This window comes from Elephantulus edwardii, unplaced genomic scaffold (assembly GCF_000299155.1).
Source record: "Elephantulus edwardii isolate Elephantulus edwardi_28Jun2011 unplaced genomic scaffold, EleEdw1.0 scaffold00523, whole genome shotgun sequence".
NCBI lineage: Eukaryota > Metazoa > Chordata > Mammalia > Macroscelidea > Macroscelididae > Elephantulus > Elephantulus edwardii.
In genome coordinates, this window is record NW_006400273.1 from 23,990 (window position 1) to 30,688 (window position 6,699).

The 6,699-nt window shown below is 48.5% G+C and overlaps 1 pseudogene; it reads right to left on the bottom strand.

Annotated features, from left to right (window-relative positions):
- Positions 1 to 1,182: 1,182 nt before the first annotated feature.
- Positions 1,183 to 6,337, bottom strand: LOC102843677 (annotated as a pseudogene).
- Positions 6,338 to 6,699: the final 362 nt, after the last annotated feature.

Here is a 6,699-nt window from a genome sequence, read left to right on the forward strand (position 1 = left end):
ATAGACGAAAAAACAGGAAAACAGACACACAACATGAAACAAAGAGAACACAACCACCAACATCAAAAAGCAAGAAAAAAGAAACCAGGGCAAGGGGGCACTTGGAGAAGAGAAAGACAAAAGGAGCGGAGAAAAACAAGAAGGTCAACGATACAGCAGCCACCTCCTGAAAACGCAAGTAAAAATAACTTTGTCGCAAGAAACCAAGTCCACAGATTATGGTCAGCGAGGTCCTGAAACACAAACATCAACACAAGACCAAAAGAGTAAGGCGGGTTGGTAGCTAAACACAACCAACAAGAATCAGTAATTTGGGGGTTGGTATTATTTAGGGCACTAAGAGCTCCTTTAATTAAATTGAGGAGACCGTCTCTTGTAGAGGTGGGCTGCCCCTCCAGTCTTTTCGGGGGCATGGGTGAAGTTAAGGTGGGCTGTCTCTAGGGTGGGGCAAGAGGCGATTTCTTAGCTGGGGAGGGCTCTGCAAGCACAGGGTTAGGTCCTATTGCTATATTCTGCAGAGGGCGGTCAAGTAGTTTTATTATAAACAATAGCCCATTATCATAGTACTCCATGTAAAATCTGATTCCCCACCAATATCCTGACTGCCATTGACGGGCTTTTTTACCATGATCTGTGAAAGGAATTTTTAGGGGGTGACACCAACTATTGCATGCAGCTTCTGCTTGATCTTTGGAGGCAGTATCTCTTGGGTCAACAAGGGACTAGTTGGCTGTTATGGTTATGAAATCCCAAGAAGAGGTGGGGTTCCAGTAAGTATATCCAGTCGTTTCACATCTCCAGCTTCGATAATAAAAATCACTCTGAGACCTGCACATACATGTCAGCCCTCGTGCATTCAGGTCATGTCCCGGACACACATAGAAAGAGAAATATCTCAGGGCCATTCTACATCTCTGATTTCTACCACCTGCTCGTCCTCCGACGAGGGCAGGGGCAAGAAGACCTAGAGCATCTGAGGGAGTGGGATATGAGGGGGCAGTGGGGTTAAGGTTTCCTTCTACGTCCCAGTCTGCAGGGGCTCCAATGGCTAATGTACAGAGGTCAGGGTACAGATCTGGCCACCACGTCCAGGGGTTGGCAGTTTTGGAGATAGACCGTACAACATTCCCTGTTTGAGATTGGACTACCCAGGTAAGGTTGCGAGGGGCATGTGGGTTATGGTTACTTGTGGTTGTCCCGACGAAGGCGCAACCGAAAAGGATTGTCAGTCCTTTCCAAAGTCCACTGGTCATCTTTGCCGGTTGGAGCTGGCTTGACATGAGAGGCATGGACCGAAGCTGCTACTCCGTCTACCTTGATGGCTGTGGGGGTAGCTAGCAGCATCTGATAGGGTCCTTTCCAGCGAGGTTCGAGGCTGCTGACCTGATGCCTGTGGACTAAGGCTTTATCTCTAACCTGAAAATTATGAGGGAGGGGAGGCAACTTATCAGTATAGCTTTTTGGAGCATTGGCCAGGTCTCGCTTTTGACTAGTTCTAAAGCTTTCAAGCGGGTTAACAATGGGGTGAAGGTTATATCATCAATTTCATAAGTTCTTATAGCAGTGAGAGGGGGTGGGTGAGAGCAAATATCCCTGGGGTGTTCCGTACGCGGAAGGAGAGCAATCCAATCTTTTACGCTGGTCTCAATAGCTATTTTAGTTAAGGTCTCTTTTAGAGTTCTATTCATCCTTTCTACCTGACCTGAGCTCTGGGGTCTATAAGCACAATGCAATTTCCAATTTACCCCCAGTTGATTGGCCAGTCCCTGACTCACCTGGGCAACAAAGGCTGGGCCATTGTCTGACCCAATTACCTTAGGGATCCTGAATCGCGGAAAAATTTCTTCTAATATTTTCTTGGTTACTACATTCGCAGTTTCTTGCGTGGTGGGGAATGCTTCAACCCATCCTGAGAAGGTGTCTACAAATACTAGCAGATAGTTATAGTTATAAATGGTGACTTTTACTTCAGTAAAATCTACTTCCCAGTATGCTCCAGGTCGGTCTCCGCTCATTCTCTTACCGGCTGACTCGGCAGCAGTCTTTGCATTTGTTAAGGCACAGGCCTTACAGTTTTCTACAATTTCTTGAACAATTTTACTTAATTACAATATTCGGAACTCAGAGGTTTTGATGAGGGCTTTTAATTTCTTTGCTCCTAAGTGGGTCAGATAGTGTATTTGTTTTACATACTCTCTACCTTCCTTCTGAGGAACAACTTTTTTGTTCTCTTGGTCTATTATAGCTCCTTCTGAGTTCTTATTGATCAATCCTAAGTGAGACAGTTCCTGTTCATCTTCTTCAGAATACTGAAAACTAGTATCAGACATTGGGGGCCACCAGAGTTCACAGATGTTAGTGGCTAACGCCGGGATTTTCTCTGCTGCTAACTTGGCGGCTTCGCCCGCCATCTGGTTTCCTTTGGCTACAATATCCTGACTTCTCTGGTGCCCTGGACAGTGCATGATGACTACTTTCTTTGGCAGATGTACAGCATCTAACAATTCTAGGATTTCTTCCTTGTTCTTGATTGCTTTTCCTGCTGAGGTAAGAAGACCTTGCTGTCTGTAAATGGCCCCATGAATATGGGCAGTGGCGAAGGCATACCGGCTATCTGTGTAGATGTTTATAGTCTTTCCTGCTGCCAGTTTTAATGCCTGAGTAAGGGCCACTAGCTCAGCTTTCTGTGCGGAGCTCCCTTCAGGTAGACTGTCGGCCCAAATGACTTTCTTCCTGTCCACGACTGCCGCCCCGGTGACCCACTTACCATTCTTGACGAATCTGCTGCCATCAGTGAACCAGGTTGGACACTGGGCCAAGGCTGGTCTCTTAGGTTTTTCCAGGTGCTGGTTTCTTCTGCTAGAATTTCATCACAGCAATGGCAGGGTTCTGGGTCCCCTTCCGCAGGCAGCAGGGTTACCGGGTTTAGGATGACTGGGGCTCCAAAGGCCACCCTGTCCGTGAGGAGTAGGCTCTGATAGTGAGTCAGGCGGGCATTAGTCATCCATCAGTCAGGTGGTTGTCGAATGATGTTCTCTAATGCATGAGGGGCTATGATAGTGATATGCTGCCCCATGGTCAATTTATCGGCATCTTTTACTAGGACCGTAGCAGCTGCAATGGCCATCAGGCAGACTGGCCACCCACTGGTCACTGGATCTAGTTTCTTGGACAAATAGGCCACTGGCCATTTCCAAGGTCCCAGAGCTTGCGACAACACACCTTTAGCCACCCCACCTCTTTCATCTATGTATAAGGAAAACAGCCTGGTCAGGTCTGGCAAGGCAAGGGCGGGAGCTGAAAGCAAGGCTTTCTTAATGTCCACAAAGGCCGTCTGATGTTCAGGATTCCAGGTGAATTGTTCCTGGTTTCTGGTTAGAGGATACAGGGGGGCTGCCAAGGAGGCGAACCCGGGTATCCACAGGGGGCAAAACCCGGCTGTCCCTAGGAATTCCCTTACCTGCTTCGGTGAGGAGGGAGTCAGGATGTGCATCACAGTCTTTTTCCGGGCCTCTGTTAGCTACCTTTGGCCATCTCTCAGTACATACCCTAAGTAAGTCACTTCAGTTTTGCACAGCTGGGCCTTTTTGGCTGAGGCACGATAGCCTAAAGTCCCTAGCTCTGTTAGAAGCTTCCTTGTACCTTCAATGAATTCTTCTTTGGTTAGGGCGGCTAGGAGCAGGTCATCCACATACTGTAACAAAGTCACCTGAGGGTTGCTGGTCCAGAACTCACTGAGGTCTCGGTGCAGGGCCTCATCAAAGAGGGTTGGTGAGCTCTTGAACCTGTGTGATAATCGGCTCCATGTTAATTGTCCAGTTATCCCGGCCTCAGGGTCTCTCCATTCAAAGGCAAAGATGGCTTGGCTAGCGGGATGCAACCTCAGGCAGAAAAAAAACATCTTTCAAGTCTAAGACAGAATACCGTTTTCTTTCGGGTGGCAGCATGCTGAGGAGGGTGTAAGGGTTAGGAACTGTGGGGTGTATGTCCTGCACTCTCCGATTCACTTCTCTTAGATCCTGCACTGGCTGGTAGTCATTTGTCCCTGACTTTTTCACAGGGAGGAGGGGAGTGTTCCAGGGGGATTGGCATGGCACTAGGACCCCTTGTTTTATCAACCTGAGGATGTGTGGTCGGATTCCCACCTTGGCTTCTTTACTCATAGGGTATTGTCTAACCCTAATGGGGGAGGCATCCGCTTTTAATTCTACTACTATTGGTGGAGCATTTTTAGCCATTCCTAACCCTCCTGTTTCTGCCAAGCTTCTGGGAATTCTTTTAACCAATCTACGAGGTCCGAATATTTAGCCTCTGTCTCTGATTCATGGGGCCTATATTCTTCTTCTAGTTGAACTAATAGGGCTAGGGTGCTGGGCTTGTTGCTATCCCAGGTAACTTCAGGCCCCCTTGGAGTGAACTGAATTTAGGCTTTCAGTTTAGTTAGGAGGTCTCTTCCTAAGAGTGGGGCTGGACAGTCCGGTATAACAAGAAAAGAGTGAGTCACTTAATTTTTTCCTAGATCTATAGTCCGTTCCATGGTCCATGGGCAGAATTTTTGTCCAGTGGCCCCCAGCACCACTGATTTCTTTGTGCTAATCTTCCCTAGGGGCTGCTTCAGAACTGAATGTTGTGCCCCCGTGTCTACTAGGAAGTAAACGGGGGTCCCCCCCCCACAGATATGGTTACCCTAGGCTTGGGGAGGGGATCCGAGCCCCGTCTCCCCTAGTCCTCATCTAGGGTGAGAGTTTTTGACGGCTTATTCTTTTTCTTGGGACACTCTCTAGCCCAGTGTCCTTTGTCTTTGCAATATGCACACTGGTCTTTGTCCAACTACAGTTTCTTTTCATATTATTTTGATCCCTTAGTGCCCAGGTGCCCTGTCTGTCTAGACCCTGCTTTACCTCCCTCTTTTTCACTTACTACTGCAGCCAAGATTTTTGTCAAATTTCTCTCTTGACGGTGGTCCCGCTGGTCCTCTCGTTCCTCTCTTTCTTTCTTTTCTCTCTCTGCCTTCTCTTCCTCCGTCTCTTTCTTATGGTACACATTCTCAGCTTCTTTTACTACATCTCTTAATGTAAAATCCAGCAACCCCTCTATGCACTGTAGTTTCTTTCTAATGTCTGGAGCAGACTGTCCAATGAAAGTCATAACTACTGCTGCCTTTTGTCCTTCTGATGCTGGGTCAAAGGGAGTGTATCTCCTATAGGCATCCATTAGTCTTTCTAGAAACACAGAGGGGGGTTCAGCAGGTCCTTGAAGGACTTCTCTTACCTTGGCCAAATTAGTGGGGCATTGTGCAGCCCCTCTGAGACCCGCTACAAGAGCCTGGCGATAGGCGGATAGCTGCTCCCTACCTTCAGCAGTGTTATAATCCCAGTTGGGGCGAACGAGAGGAAATCCCACGTCCATGGCCGCAGGAGTCTTGGCTGGTTGTCCTGCGGCATCTCGGATGTTTTACCTGGCTTCTGTCTGAATTCTCTCTCGCTTCTCAGTAGTGAAGAGGACCTGGAGAAGTTGTTGGCAATCATCCCAGGTAGGTTGGTGAGAGAACATGAGGGACTCAATTAGTCCAATAAACCCTGTGGGGTTATCTGAAAAGGAAGGATGGTTAGTCTTCCAATTATAGAGGTCAGCAGAGGAAAAAGGCCAGTACTGGAGGGGTTGTAGTTATCCTGGCTCTGGGCCCCCCCCATATACTTGTAAGGGGAGAGCCACAGTGGAGTCTGGGCTCTCTAGATCCCTCCGACTGCGGGTCCCTCGTGCTGGTCCCTGGGGGGCACTTGCAGGCATGGGGGGACCCGGGTCAGCCTGGCCCTGATATGGGGGAGGATTGTGGCGCATCTCAGGCCACTCAGGTGGGTTATCAATCTCAGGATAAATTTTGGGTGTTGCCAAGGGTGTAGATCCTGAGGCCAGGGGAACTCTAGACTCAGGGGCTCGGGTTTTTAGGGCCATTGCATGAGGAGGGATGGTGCTTTTCTTCAATACCCAGGGTTTTACCCACAACGGTGGATTCTGCACCAAGTCTAGCCACACGATGATGTATGGCTGTTGGTCAGGATGCATGCTTGGTCCTTCCTGGAAAACAAGATCTTTAACTGCCAAAATGATGGTTAGGTCAAATGTTCCCTCTGGTGGCCAACTGACTCCCAAAGTGGGCCACTCAGAGTAACAGAAGGTTTGCCAAAGTCTTTTTCTTTTTTTTTTTTCAAAGTCCTTTTCTAACATTGAGAGAGAGATCATCATCCCTGGTTCTAGAGAGATTATCATCCCTGGTTCTTACTTCAGAAAAATGTCCTAAAGTCAAAGATAGAGGAGTCGTCACTGTCTGTCCCATATTAGTCGCCCACAGAACACAGCAGACATTCACAAGAAATACAAGACACACAAGAAGCTCTCTTCGTGACAACCAGTTGAAAGCTGCTTCAGATGGGAGAGGCCTCCGGGCCCCTCCTCTCAGGTGGGACACTCTAAGCCCCTCAGACGCATCAGAGACCATCAAAGCCTCTGGATCCGTATTCCACCCAAAGGGACGTCTCCCCAGGGCTGTGGCTTGTGGTTCTCAGGCACGTCTGCCCACCACAGTCGTCCGGCCCTGATGGGCGCACGACAGCCACAAACTGAAAGTAAAACAGACTTATGGACACACAGGTTTGGCGGCACCACACAGACAGAGAAAAATTGAGGATCCTCTTACCT